Below are 13,931 nucleotides of genomic sequence, written 5' to 3' on the forward strand. Positions count from 1 at the left end.
AAGTGCGCAGCGGCCACGGCGGGCGCACGTGGGGTCAGGGAGGAGACAGACGACCCTAGGACCTTGGCCGTCAGACAAAGCCGTGCTAGAAAGGGGCTGCGAAGCTTCTTTCAGCTTTCCTGAGAGGGACTGGGGTAGGATCTGAAAGGAGCAAAGTACACATTGTGTTCCCTGCTGGCAGAGGCGTATGTCTGTCAGGGAACTGGCGGGACCCAAGCGTCTGTCCCGGAGACTGGTTCCCGAGTGGGCCACCAGGAGTCAGCGCCTGTGGGCAGAGTGTTGGGGTCCTCCAGGTTGGGGGGGGACGTCCTTGTCCAGGGGCTGCCTCTATGCCATTTCCACTGGACTCTTTTTCTATTCGTGTTGGTCACACGGGGTCTCTTGGGGGCACCTTTGGCAGCCACATAGATGCGTGCGGATGAGTCTTAAAGATCTGCACAGGATTTCCTCCGAGTTTGAGACTTTTAAATTCTCGAACAGTTACGTCAGCACAGCCGAGTGCACTTCTGGGCTCCAGCGCGGCACGTGACCCAGCCTAGCTTCCCTTAGGCGTCCTTTGGCTCAGCCCGGCTGCCACAGGGTTCTCGGAATCTGAGTGTCCAGCGCACGCTGCCTCAGGAGTGCTGTGATTGTCTAGGAACATCCCTCTGTTTGCCTGATGTTCTCCTAACTTTGTCCAGCACTGGTCTTTTCTTAAGAACTGGCGACACGACACGACACCGTTGTCTTCTGGTGTCACATGCAGAGACAAATTTGTGGTAGCTGGTTGGAACAGAACTGAAGCACTATGGGAGATGATAGAAGCCTACTGAAGAGGAGAGAAGGGAAGGGCCTTGCTGAGTGGGCTTACATGTGCACCTGTGACCACCCCAGGGCCCTACTGAGCAGCACATGGAGAACTGAGGGTCCCAGGGCAGACTGCTATCTGTTTTTACCCCAGCGGAAGGTACAGTTCTCTTAGGAAGCAGACAGCACTCCCCATTCATTTCCCGATTCCCTGTGGAGGCCACATTTCAAAAGCATTTTCTTTTGTATGAAGCAATGACTTTGGCTGACTTTCATCCATTCAGATCCACATGTAGATATCAGAGGTGAGTCTTCACTCATGCTTTTAGGCTGACATTTGGAAATTGGAAGGGAGACTGTGCTGGGCAGTGAGTGGAAGGATTCCCATGGGTCTCCTCTTCACAGGCCCAGCCCTGTCCTAGGCATTTCCCTCCAAGGAGGCTTGTAGCAGGAAATAGGCCAGCAGCTGCCCTCTTATACAGTCACTGGAGTGGATTTAGTCTCCAGGCCTCCTCCTCCTCCTCCTGCTAACACTTAAAAATTAGGTCCCTAGCTGGGTCCATTGCTGCATGCCTGTGATCACAAGTACTGGGGATGGTGTGTTGGACATCAGCTGGCAAGGCATAACAAGACCCATCTTAAAAGAAAAAGAAGTTCTGAGGTTAGCTCAATCCTCAAACTGTATCCATGGACTATGGCCTGCTTGTATTCCAATCATTCATATACAGGCATTTTTTTTTTTTTTTAAACTTTCAGAAGTCTGCAGGTCAAACATTGGGCCCCTGTGAAACCTGGACATGTCCCTGTCCCTCTGTTCACCTCATCCCTGTCTCTAGTACTTGAATGCTTGGATTATTTAAACTGGAAGGAAGTTTGAAGATCAAGGTTTCCTGTAACAGTTTTAAAAGAGAAGCGTCAAAGGAGTCTGGGATTTCATCCAGAGGTCACATTTCAAAGTGGGGCTCCAGTGCAGGACCCCAGACACCCGACTTGGTGCTGTTGGTGCTAGGTCCTGCAGGCAGCCTCTTTGGTTTTATTTGGTATTGCATTGGTGTTATTTGTTTGTTGTTTCCATGGAGACAGACTCCGAATGAGGAAAGACATGTCCAGTTCACAGAACCACTCCGGTAAAGTGATGGGGCCCTGGGGACTTGATAGCAGTTGAATTAAATAAGGCAAAACACCTGACTTCAAAACTTCAAGGGTGTGTAAGGGGGGCGGGGTATCTGTATCTGGTGGGCAGACTTTGGTTGGGGTGGGAGCTCCCTGGAAGGGACATCTAGCAACACAGAAGGGCGTTTCTGGTTGTCTTGGTGACTAAGTGCACTACAGGCATCTGGTGGGTGGGAGTCAGGGGCACTATGCATGGGGCAGGCCTGAATATCCTGGAATTGCTACTCAAAGCACCAGGTGTGACCTATGTAGAGGGCTCTGCAAAGATCACAGGAATTCGAGAGATGCTTTTTAGGAGGATGAGGAAAGGAGCCTATGGCTGCCAGCTTCCAAGCTGTAGGTGTGGGTGAGGCTAGTCTCCAAGGAGAGCTTGGTGGAGAGCATTGGCGTACTGATGTGTACCTGGATGTGTGTTTTCCTGGGATTTGGTCCCACGGCCCTAGACCAGTAGTGGTTCTTGGATTGTTGTGCTTGGCACTGTGCACAGATCATCAGGAAAAGGTTTGAGAAGTTGGCAGAGGCAATGGCTGGGATTGTCCAGAGGAGGAAACTGAAGAAAAAGAAGGCTTCAGAGCCAGGTCTCCTGATCTCTCCCATTGTGACCAAGGTCTGTGAAATCCAACTTGGTGATGGAGATTTTTCTGCCTCTGCCCCATTGAGGCCACAGTCCTTGGTTTATAACCTTAATAATCGTTTCCATGGCAACTCCCTGGGATGACAAAGCATCATGGAATCATTTGAGAGAAATGAGAGGCATGAAAACAAAGACCCAAGAAACAAAAGCTTGCAAGGCAGAGCCTCTAAAAATAGAGTAATGACCTCAAGAAAATATAATGATTGACTGTGGTGGAGGTTCCACTCCAGATATGGGGGCGCTCGGCACCACCCCCTCTCTGCCTCCCCTGTGCACTGTGTTATAGGGTTTCAGCTTCTCATTTAGCTAATGGATTCAGGCCTGCCAGTTCAGAGAAAGCGAAGTTCCCAAGACTCATTTCCCCTGGGGTGGGGAGGGGCGGTGTAGAGACTGCCTACGATTTAGAGACATAGACTCATTCTGTGAGTCCCGTCTCTCTTCTTACCAGCTGTGTGACCTTGAAGGAGTCACAAACCATCCAGGAGTCTCTTCCTTCTCTTTAATTAAGGTAGGAGGAGTTATCTTGGCCCTTCTGCTTCACAGAGCTGTGGATGCTGGTGAAGCCACATACATGAAGATACTGGCGAACTACAGAGTGCTTTGCAAAGGAACAGTCACTTGTGTTAGTTTTTTTTTTTTTTTTTTTACCTTATAGTTAAAGGTGCCTATTTATGGAGGTAGATTTCCTGGCATCTCCCGTACTCTGTGTTTATTATTTTATTATTATTAGTTATTACTGTGAAATGTAAGCAAGAGGCTACACACATTAGAAGCTACTGACTGACCTTACTGTTTAGGAGCGAGTCAGCTGGACTCCCTTATGTTTCCCCTAGACCCAGTACAAACAAAGGATATAAACCGACTCTGCTCACAGAGAGCAGATCCAGGTGGGAAGAGCAGGGAAGAGAAAGCCCTTGCTCCCCTGGCTCACCTCTCTTCTGTCTTCAGTTCCATGAGTTCCTCTCATTTGGGGTCTTGTCCACACTAAATCCCCCAAGGTCCACGAGCCATCTCCATATCTGTGCCATTGAGACTTAGAAGCACCCAGTCACTGTTGCATTTAAGGCCCTTGAGGGTGTGGGGGCTCCAGTCATACCTGTTCCCTGGAGGAGCACATTCCAGACAGTAAGAAGTGCTGCCCCGTCAGCCCAGGAGCATCTTTTCCCTTCTTCCTGGTGTTGTGCAGGCTTCCTGTGGCTTTTGGTGTCCAGCTTTCTTCTTGCCACGCTATCTCTTGCACCTCGACTGACCTGTGTTCATCCCTTCAGGTACCTGGCCTAGTGTTTTCTAGACACACCTGCTTATGTTACCAGAACCCTAAGTCAGATCTGGTTCTGTGAAGTCCTGAAGGCTTTGGGGAGACTCCTATAGTTTGAGGGGGCAGTTTAGTTATGGAAGAGATGATTACTTGTCTTTTTTTGTTTTTTCAAGACAGCATTTCTCTGTGTAGTTTTTGGTGCCTGTCCTGGATCTCACTCTGTAGACTAGGCTGGCCTCGAACTTACAGAGATCTGCCTGGCTCTGCCTCCCAAGTGGTGGGATTAAAGGCGTGTGCCACCGCAGCCCGGCTTGATTGCTTGTCTTTGAGGGGGCCATTTCACTTCATCATGGGGTGATTGCCTTCATGGCTCACTGTTCTTGGCATTTGGAAAATGTTATAAGCCTATCTTGGTGTCCTCTGCCTTGAAATGGGCCAAGAAAGGGTCAGTAAACTTAGGACCGATTAACCTTGTATTACTAGTTTTCAGACAGATGCCCCTTAAATGAGTAGTGTGTTTACCTGCAGAGTTGAACAGGAATCTGATCCAGAGGTTACAGCAGCCAAGATAGACAGGTGTAGGCCCAAGCGAGAAGTCAGCACTTTTAGCCGAAGCTGCCGCTAAGTCTCTATTCCCCAGGTTGTCCTGTGGTCTGCCGTGCCTCAAAGTCTGTCCCCTTGAGGTCTGACAAGACTGTGCCTCCTTTTACTCTGTGCTCAGCACTCAGAGCTGTGCAGAATGTTTCCCTAGAAGTTCCTTGCTGGCTTAAGAATGGATCCTCTCCCCTCTTGACTCATGGGGGAAGAATTTATTCCAGTCAAGGACTCAACCCTCTTGTGTGACAGGGAGAATACCAGGTAACTCTACTGCTTGTGTGGTTTTAGAACAAGAGAAAAATCTGTGATTCTGATATGTTTTTATTTTGTTGTTAATTTCAAACTTGTCTCCTGTCTGCATAAAAATATCGGAGGCCTCTGCCCAACCTTCAACTCATTGCTTGTGGGCTAGATGCCTGTTCTCAGCTCAAGACAGTTAGAAGGGTGTTGGTTCTGGCCTGAATGAAGTGGCAGCCAGAAAGAGCCAGAGGAGACAGCTATTAATATCTTCTCACTTGGGCCACTTTCCTGTGTATCCATGTGATATTTATGGCCCACTACTGCTTACTGATGAGCCATGGTCAGATGAGTGCCATCCTTACTTAGGGATTTTAGTGTATAGATCAGGCTGGCCTGGAACTGACTCGGTAGCCCTGGAGTCCAGGCTGACCTCCAACTCAGTCCTCCTGCCTCTACCTTCCAAATGCTGAGGTTCCTGGTGTGTGCTCCCACGCCTGGCTAACCTGTGTTTTTAAACCGCGGTTAAACAAATCACTTGGCGTAGAGTTTTGCATCTTAACTCTACAGCTAAGTGTCCAGCTCAGTGGTGATGATGTAGTGATTTTGTTGTGTGGTCAGGTCCCCAGCACTCACTCGGCTTATCAGTCTAAACTCACTCTCTATCTCTCTCTGTTAGGCAACCAGGTCCTCTTCTCCCTCCTCTATTACCTGGCAGCCACCATTCTATTTCTGTTTCTATGAATTTTAATATTTTTGTTGTTATTTCTTTTCACTTTTTTTTTTTGAGACAGTCAAGTAGCTCAAGCTGGCCTCCAACTCACTGTGTGGCAGAGGATGACTTTGAACCCTTCTTCCTCCTGCCTCCAACTCCACTGGCTAATCTGTGCTGGGATGGATTCCAGAGCTTTGTGCATGCTAGGCAGACACTCTCCAGCTGAGCTACATGCTCAGTGCCCTTTCATGATTTTTCAGATAATGCATTTCATCCTTATGTTACAGCTTTGGAAACAGGGTCATAATGATTTAATGAGCTTGCCTAGGATTACGAATAGCTAGTAAATAGCCCAGCTGGGTACAGACTTTTCTCTGGGCTCCATCTGAGGGCCTTGCCTACTCTACCCAATTCCCAGCGACTCTTCCGTTTGAATTCTGTGCTGTATCCCGGGAGAAGGGATGTACCTGTTGTGCATTTGGTGCTTTGGGACCGCAGCCTCAGGAGGGATCCTGACCTGGAGGATCTGCAGGCTCTGCATGACCCTTGGCTCTGTGCTGCTTTGTTTAGGGGAGCAGCCATGTTGTTACTCACCTGACCACGGGGCTCTTCTCAGCACCTAGAAGGGTTTATGTCTTAGTCTTTTGAGAAGCATGGTGACTGTTCTCTGCTTGCCCTGAGACTAACTCTTCCCCTGAGCTCATCATGAAACCCAGACCTGAGTTCATTAGCCAGGAAGATGTGGGAACAATAATAGCTGGGCTTCGGGGGATGATGAAGTTGTACCTTCCAAGGCTCCCTGTCACCCGCTCTCCTGCCTTCCTTTATCGGGATATCCTGGGTGGCCCGGGCTGTCAGCAGGTCACCCTCTGCCTCCCATTCTTAGTCCTCGCTCCTGGGGTTGATCCAAAATGTGGACCTGTTTCCCTCTGTCCTTTTTCAGCCTGGCCAGCAGGCTGTACCTCTAGGGCCTTGGGTTTCTGATCAGCTGTCTTTGGATTAGATGGGATCCTCAAGAGCAAACAGCCCAAATCTTCATATTGTGGGGGGATTCCCGGGGCCCTGGCTCACTGTTCTGACTTCCTGGAGGTAGCTCCCCGTTGGCTCTTCGGCGTTTCATGTCACTAAATGCTGCCGGAGACCACCATAACCTGCATGAACTGGGCTCTGAGATCTAGAGTTGGAATAGCTGGGATGGAGTGTTCAGTCAGGTGTGGGCTAGGGTGGAGGGATGCCTTAGTTCAGTTTCTGTTAATGACACAGCCTGAGTTACACAGGAAAAAGGATTATTTTGATGGGTGGCTCTATTTGAGGTCAAAGGGATGCCTCTGGTGATAGCCTTCTCATTGCCACAGTGACAAACCGGTACAGGGCATCACATGACAAGAGACTGGGAGCATGTGAGAGACCCAGCCAGACCAGCTTTTATAACAGATCCACTCTCAAGATAATCCATCAATCCATTAGGTGCATAAATGGATTAATCCACTCCTGAGGGCAGAGCCTTAATTACCTCTTACAGGTGCCACCTGGTGCCACCTTTTAATATGTCTGGGTGGGGACTGCACTTCCGCAGAGGTTGGCAGAGGTGACCCACATTCAAGCCACCACGAGAATCCACCTGCTCTTGCTCTTTGTGAAGACAGGTCTGCACCATGCCTGCGAACATTTGTCCCATCACCTGTTGCCATCTGTCCCCTGTCCCTTCTTAATCCCCCCCCCCCCCACTCTACTGGTGCTCACACAGCCTGGGAGCAGGAGGAGTGTGGGCACCCGAGGAGGAGGAGGAGGCACACCTGGCAGGGAGGAGGGAAGGAGGGAGGACCGGCTGTGTTTATCCTGACCTGAGGGCACCTTTCTCTTTGGAAGACATCACACTGGCCAGGCACCCAGCTGGAGAGGGGCTCTCAGGACTGGTGTTAGGAGTCTGTCCGCTGCCGTTGCCTGGGTGACAAATGGGGAGACTGAGCTCCGAGCTTCGGGCAGTGCTGCTCTTTATTGCAGAGGGGTGGTTCTGACTAAGGCAGTCTGACCCTGCCATCTTTGCAGTCACTTGCTTCTCAAGAGGGGGTGGATCGGGCATTTTATTACTTCATCAGCGAAGGCCCAGCACTGAAGCCCAGGGCTCTTCAGGAGCAGGCAAAATACATTTGAGGCTGAAAACGAAAAATTGAGTCCTTACAAGATATGAAAAGCACAGGTTGTAGTTGAAATGAGCAAGAGTTCAGCTTGAAGTGTGTGCCAGACACTGCAGTATATCATCCTCATGGCTATGCTCCTTACGGCTGTACAACCATCATTGGTTGGTTCATTTGTTCATGCATGCATTCATTCGTTCCTGTAAACTTGCTTTTGAGCTCCGAGCTGAGGTTTGTCAGTAAAGGGAAATATTGTTGCTTCAGGTCCCAGGTTCTCTTCTGGGCCTGCTGTTTCTTCCTGTCTCCTGAGAGGTCTCACGACGACTTGCACCCCTCCTGAGCCTTGCCGTGCTCCACTCAGGGCTGTGTCCTTTCCAGAGGAAGACTCCAGGAGACAGTGTGGGCTCCTGAAGGATGTCAGGGTCAGTGGTGGGAGGCCCGCATTCTGGCCGGGGGTTCCTTTGCCAAGTCACCTTATTCCCAGGACCTGGTCTCCTCTGCTATAAAAAGAAATATGGCTGCCCTCTTGTCAGGAGTCCTGAGGGATCACAGACAGCATCTGACAAAGCCCTGAGATACTGTACAAATTTTCCTCTTAAAAAAAGAGTATTTCCATTTGTTTTTAACTGAAGGCCAAGTCTTCACCTTGCTGGACTTCCTTATCTGCTTGTCTGTTCTCTGCCTCAGAGTCCTTCCCACAAGCTACTTTTCTTAGAGGCCTGTGGGAGGCACCTTCCTGTTCCCTCCCTCTGGCCAGGCCTCTTGGCTGGCTGTGAGAGTTCCTGACTCCTGTGCCCTTGGCCTCAGCTTGATAGGATTCTTCACACTTGCCACGGGAGGACGATGCTCTTCCCACAGGCCTAGCAAGTAGGTTCTTCTGAATGAAGCTGTTCTGTTACCAAGTTCATGTATTGGATTATTCCTAACAATAGGAGCATCCTAGACCTTCCCTTGAATTCCCCATCCTCCTGCCTCCACCTCCAGTGTGCTGGGATGATATGCCCGTGCTATGGAGCCAGGTTTACCAGCTGGGGATAGGACTGAGGGCTTTGTGTGTACCAGGCGGGCACGCCCCCCGCTGAGCTCCACACTTCCCTGGTTTGCAAGTCTTCCTTCTTCCATTCCCTAAGGTCAGTTGAGAATCTTACTTTCTTTTTGCAACGGGGTCTCGCCATGTTGCCCACACTAGTCCAGTTCTCGTGCCAAGGCCTCTCTCTTAGCTGGGACTGTGGGTGTGCACCACAGTGTCAGCTAATGCAGAACACTGAACTGGGGGCCGGGCTCTCCAGGAACTGTGCTGCACTGAGGAGAATGCTGGATAAGTTCTCACAGTCACAGCGCGCCAGCCCGGGGCAGCTCACCTCTGTTGCCTGCCTGGGTTTTGGAAGGCATGTCAAAGCTCAGCAGAACGGAAACTTCTCTGATTGTGAATCTTCTGCATGAGTCGTAGGCCAGGTGTGAGCTGGTGTGACACTGTAGGCCGAGGGAAGGCGTCATGACATCTGGAGCACACCCAGGCATGGCCTTCCCAGAGCTCTCCTGAGGCATCTTCTCGGGGGTGAAGCCGACAGACCCCTGGCTCTGCTTCTGTCAGTATTCACTAATGATGGCTCTGGGCGAGCCAAGCTGGGCTTTCTTTGTCCAGATTCCGCAGGGAAATTGGGACCAGTGTGGCCTGATGGGCCAGGCCCAAGCTAAGATTCCTAGACCAGAAAGATCACCTTGCCTAAGATCAGGCAGGGAACTCAAGGCTGTGATGGCTGAGGTAAGGTCGTTCTCACCTGCATGAGTAGTTTAAGGCCAGCCTGAGCTACATGAGATCTTCAAAACAGAAAGAAAACAAAACAAATTTTAAAAAATAGCAATGCTAACAGCAAGATGAAAAACTCCAGGGAACCCTGGTCCATGCTATTAGTCAGAATGACGTAAACTTATTTAAGTTGAACCAGACTTCCTTTAAAGATAAGTAAATAATCTTAAACTCTTGTTAAAGATAAGTCCCTAATGACACAGGAAGTCTTAAGTTTTTATGTGGGAGGCTTGTAGTTGGGAGCTTTCCAAGTCATTAGAAGCTCAGATCCCAAATGGTCCCTGATTGCTCTCTCTGTCACCCCCCAGCCCTAGGTGGATGTCCTGAAGCCCCCTCCTCTGCAGTGGCTTGTGTCCTATTCAGCTTTACCTGGCTCCTTAATAGTCTCGGAGTTCTCACTGGGGCTCCCTCACCGGGGATTTCTGTCTCGGAGTTCTCCCTGGGGCTCCCTCGCCGGGGATTTCTCTTCTCGTTGGTTATTCTCTACAGCAACGTGACTGTCAGTTTTTAAATGTCCTACACTTGCCTCCAAATAGCTCTGTGACACTCCTGTCACCCCAAGACTAGAGGTTCGTGTCCTGCTCTCCTGACATTCTGAGGCCTCTCGACGCTGGCTGGAGCCCCAGCCATCCAGTGTAGGCCCCATGACCATCTCGAACATCCTGCCTTCCTCACAGCCCATGCTGCCCTCCAGAGCTAAGCTGTGGGCACTGGTGCAGGGAGGCTGGCTTGTTTATCTGTTGTTGCGCACACTGCTGATTCAGAAAAGCTGTGAGAACAGTGCAGAGAACGCCCACGCTCCATTCACCCAAGTTCTCCAGTTGCCGATATTTTCCCAAGTAGGCTCAGCCAGTCACCATCTCTCTATACATGCATCTCTTACTATCACTCTGTGAATCATTCAAGAATAAGTTGCATGAAGTTGCCCCCTCCAGACCCAAACCCGGAACCCTCCAGAGCTCCAGTATGCATGTTCCCATCAGTAGCATCCTCTGGCATGATGCCAGTGCAGCCACCCAATGGGGGGTACTCACCAGTCCTCAGAGTCGACTCAGCCTCGTCATCTCTGCCCATTTCCCCATCAGATCCAGGATGCAGCCCTACACTGGGCCCTGTGTCATACCCACCCACTCTCTTTCAGTCTCGAATCTTGTTTTCCTCTTTCCAGTTTCCCATGACCTTGAAGACCACAGCTGTTTCATGACGGAGAAAGTCCCTCAATCTAGGTCCATCTGTGAGCAGACCAACTGTCCATCTGTGGGGCAGGGACTCCACAGAAGTGGAGCTGGGCCTTCCCAGTGGTGGCAGGTGGCCCTGGTTAATACCTGGTAGAGCTGGAGCCTTCTTCTCTACCATGATGCTACCACTTTTCATTTTGTGATCAGATGGCGTTTGGTAGAAGATGCTTAGAGACCGTACTACCATTTGCTTCTTTACACCACCGCCTACCTGCCTTAGTATCCTCACGTGGCCCCTGCCTGGCCCGTACTCACCTCCTCCATGATGGGTCCTTACTGGTGGCATCTTTATTTCCACCATTCCTCATCCGAATATGGCACTAGAAGGCTTTCCTTTCTGCTCATACATCCACCTGTCCTTGTCATCATTTTAGTCCATATGGATACATGGATTGTTACTTTAATTCAATGGATTGTGATCCAATACTTGCTGTCTTTTCTGTCTCTTATTAGTTTTTTAACCTGTATTTTTATTCTGTGTGTACGGGTGTTTTGCCTGCATGTATGTCTGTGCACCATGTATGTGCAGTGCCCTCGGAGGTCCTTGGATCCTACGAGACTCGAGTTACAGTTCCTCGTGAGCTGCCATGTGGGTGCTGAGAATTGAACCCCACTTCTCCAGAAGAACAGCCGGTGCTCTTAACCGATGAGCACCATCTCTCCAGTCCCTTATTTCCCTTTTTGAGGCTCTCATGCATGAGAGTCTCTCTGCCTCTATTCCAGATTAGCCGATAACCTCCGATCGCCGCCTGAACCTCTTTTTCCTTTTTCTCCAGCCCCATCACGTTTTGTGCTCACAGACCCTCTTCTCGCGAGAGCCTGGACGGTCCTGCCTTGGATCTTGCCGGTGCTGTTTCTTGGCTGTCCTCCCTGTGCTGGTGACGTCCTTAGGACCCTGATCTTCCCTATGCCATTGTTACCCTTGCCCTCTCCCCTCCACACCACTCTCGTCCACAGAGGAAGGGAAGGAAAGCCAGCGGGTTTAGAACCAAATAGGAAGGGAGAGGGAGGGAATGTTTGTCTTGTTGTGGGGTGCTGAGGGTGGAACCACCTCACACGGGGCTGCACTCCAGCCTGAGAAACTGTCTTGAATTGGCAAGGCTCTTTGCATACATTGACCCAGTGATGCCCTTTGCTTGTTTCAGCTATTCCTAGAATATCCTGAGAACCTCACCAGAGCACTTTGCCCTGGAAGAATCCTGTGTTTCTGTGGCAGATTGTTCCTTGGGTACCCCTTGTTAGGGTCTGACTGTATCCTCCCAAATTCACGTGTTAAGACCCTGTTTTAGTCAGGGTTACCGTCGCTTTGATGAAACACCGCGTCCAAAAGCATCTTGGGAGGAAAAGGTTAATAGGGCTCACTTATCTGGAGTCCTTTGAGGAACTCAAATCGGGTGGGAACCTGGAGGCAGGAGCTGATGCAGAAGCCGTGGAGGATGCTGCTTATTGGCTTGCTCCACATGGTTCATTTGGCCTGTTTTTTTTTTTTTGAAACCCAGGACCATCAGCCCAGGGGTGGCCCCACCTACAATGGTCTCAGCCTTCCCACACCAGTCACTGAGTAAGAAAAAGCCCTACAGGCTTGTGTACTGCCTGCATCTTATGGAGGCATTTTTTTTTTCCTGATTGAGACTCCTACCTCTCCATGACTCTAGCTTGTGTCCAGCTGACATGAAACTAGCCAGCACAGACTTTAAGACTCAGGTGGTGGTATGAAAAGGTGGGGACTTTGGAAGATGGCTAGGCCTGAGGGTGAGCGTTCCTGAGTGGGACGAACGTTACATGAAAGGAACCAGAGGAAGCTCCCTGTGTCCTTCCACCAGGTGAGGACACGGTGAAAGAGCACAGACTGCGAGCCTGGAGGAGGACCCCCATCAGACCCCAGACCTGCTGGCTTTGATTATGAAACCTCAGCCTCCAGAATGCTGAGAGACGCAGAGCAGTGCTGTACAGGCAGGCTGTCAGTCGCATGTTCCATGGCCCTCACACACTAAGATACCACACCTGAGAAGCTGTTCTTTGGAGTTTGAATTCACCGTACGCTGGATTAGCCTGTCAACCTGTAGTGTGTGGTCTCATGTAATTCACTCTGGTGCCCACGAGGATATGGATGGGGCATGGATGAACTTAAGTGTGTGGAGCCCAAGGCGTGAGTTGGCCCTTTCACACTAGTACGTGAGCACCTTCCTCTTGGAGGCAGGCCCTTGCTACCTCCGTCTGTCATAGTGACACATAGCCTTGAGGAGAGAGAGGCACTAAGTGATATAAGCTCCCCACACGTTCCAGCGACTGCACAACCTTCGCTGCCTAGGTCTCCAGGGCTGGCCCAGAGTTGAAATCTCTAACCAAAATTTGCCCCCTGAAAAATATTTTGGTCGTTGTAGACTCAATGTTAGTCACTAGTAGAATGTAGAAAGCTTTTATAGCTTCAGACAGTAGGTCTGTGAAGAAAAGTTTTTTTTTTTTTTTTTAAATAAAAATTTTTTTAAAATAGTTTTTGAAACAGGATCTCTTTATGTAGCCCTGACTCTCCTGGAACTCACTATGTAGTCCAGGCTGGCCTGGAACTCACTGTGTAGTCCAGGCTGGCCTGGAACTCACTGTGTAGTCCAGGCTGGCCTGGAACTCACTGTGTAGTCCAGGCTGGCCTGGAACTCAGAGAGATCCGCTGAAGAAATGTTTTTTAGATTACTATTTTATGTGTATAAATGTTTTGCCTGCCTGCATGTATGTGTACCACATTTGTGCCTGGTGCGCACAGAGGTCAGAAGAGGGCATTGAATCCCCTGGAACTGGAGTTACAGATGGTTGCAAGCCACCAGGTGGCAGCTGGGAACCGAGCCCAAGTCCTCTACAAGAGCAGCCAGCGTGCTTAACTGCTGAGCCATCTCTAATGTTTTATAAAGAATCTCTAACTGTCCAGAAATGGGCTTAGCCCCATCCAAAGCTATCTGAAGCTTAACCAGACCACCAGGAAGTAAGTCAGGAAGGTCTCCGAGCTGGTGGTACAATGTGAATGTGATATATGTACACGCACACACAAACACAGATATTTAGCAATTACCTATAGTTCAGCTTACTCTATATGCACATACATGTGTATTTCAAATCATAATTTCATTTTTTATACAAGAGGTTGCCAGACCATTACCGGAACTTATTAATGCTTGCAGGGCACACTGTTCTGATGTCTTCAGTCCATAGCAAATCTTAGCAGAGAGCTGTGCAAACAGCAGGAAGAGAGAGGTGAGTTAGTTAGCAGAGTGAGGGACGTGACTGGATCAGGGAGCCCCGCGGGATGGCACAGCCCAGGCCTTCCCTCTTACATCTGGAGAAGCTAAAGTC

The 13,931-nt window shown here is 49.9% G+C and overlaps 1 protein-coding gene across 14 annotated transcripts in view; it reads left to right on the forward strand.

The window, feature by feature from the left end:
• The window catches only part of Tacc2 (transforming acidic coiled-coil containing protein 2), a 218,500-nt gene that overhangs the window by 99,225 nt on the left and 105,344 nt on the right, over positions 1 to 13,931 (forward strand). The window lies entirely within an intron of this gene.

This window comes from Peromyscus maniculatus, chromosome 1 (assembly GCF_049852395.1).
Source record: "Peromyscus maniculatus bairdii isolate BWxNUB_F1_BW_parent chromosome 1, HU_Pman_BW_mat_3.1, whole genome shotgun sequence".
Lineage (NCBI taxonomy): Eukaryota > Metazoa > Chordata > Mammalia > Rodentia > Cricetidae > Peromyscus > Peromyscus maniculatus.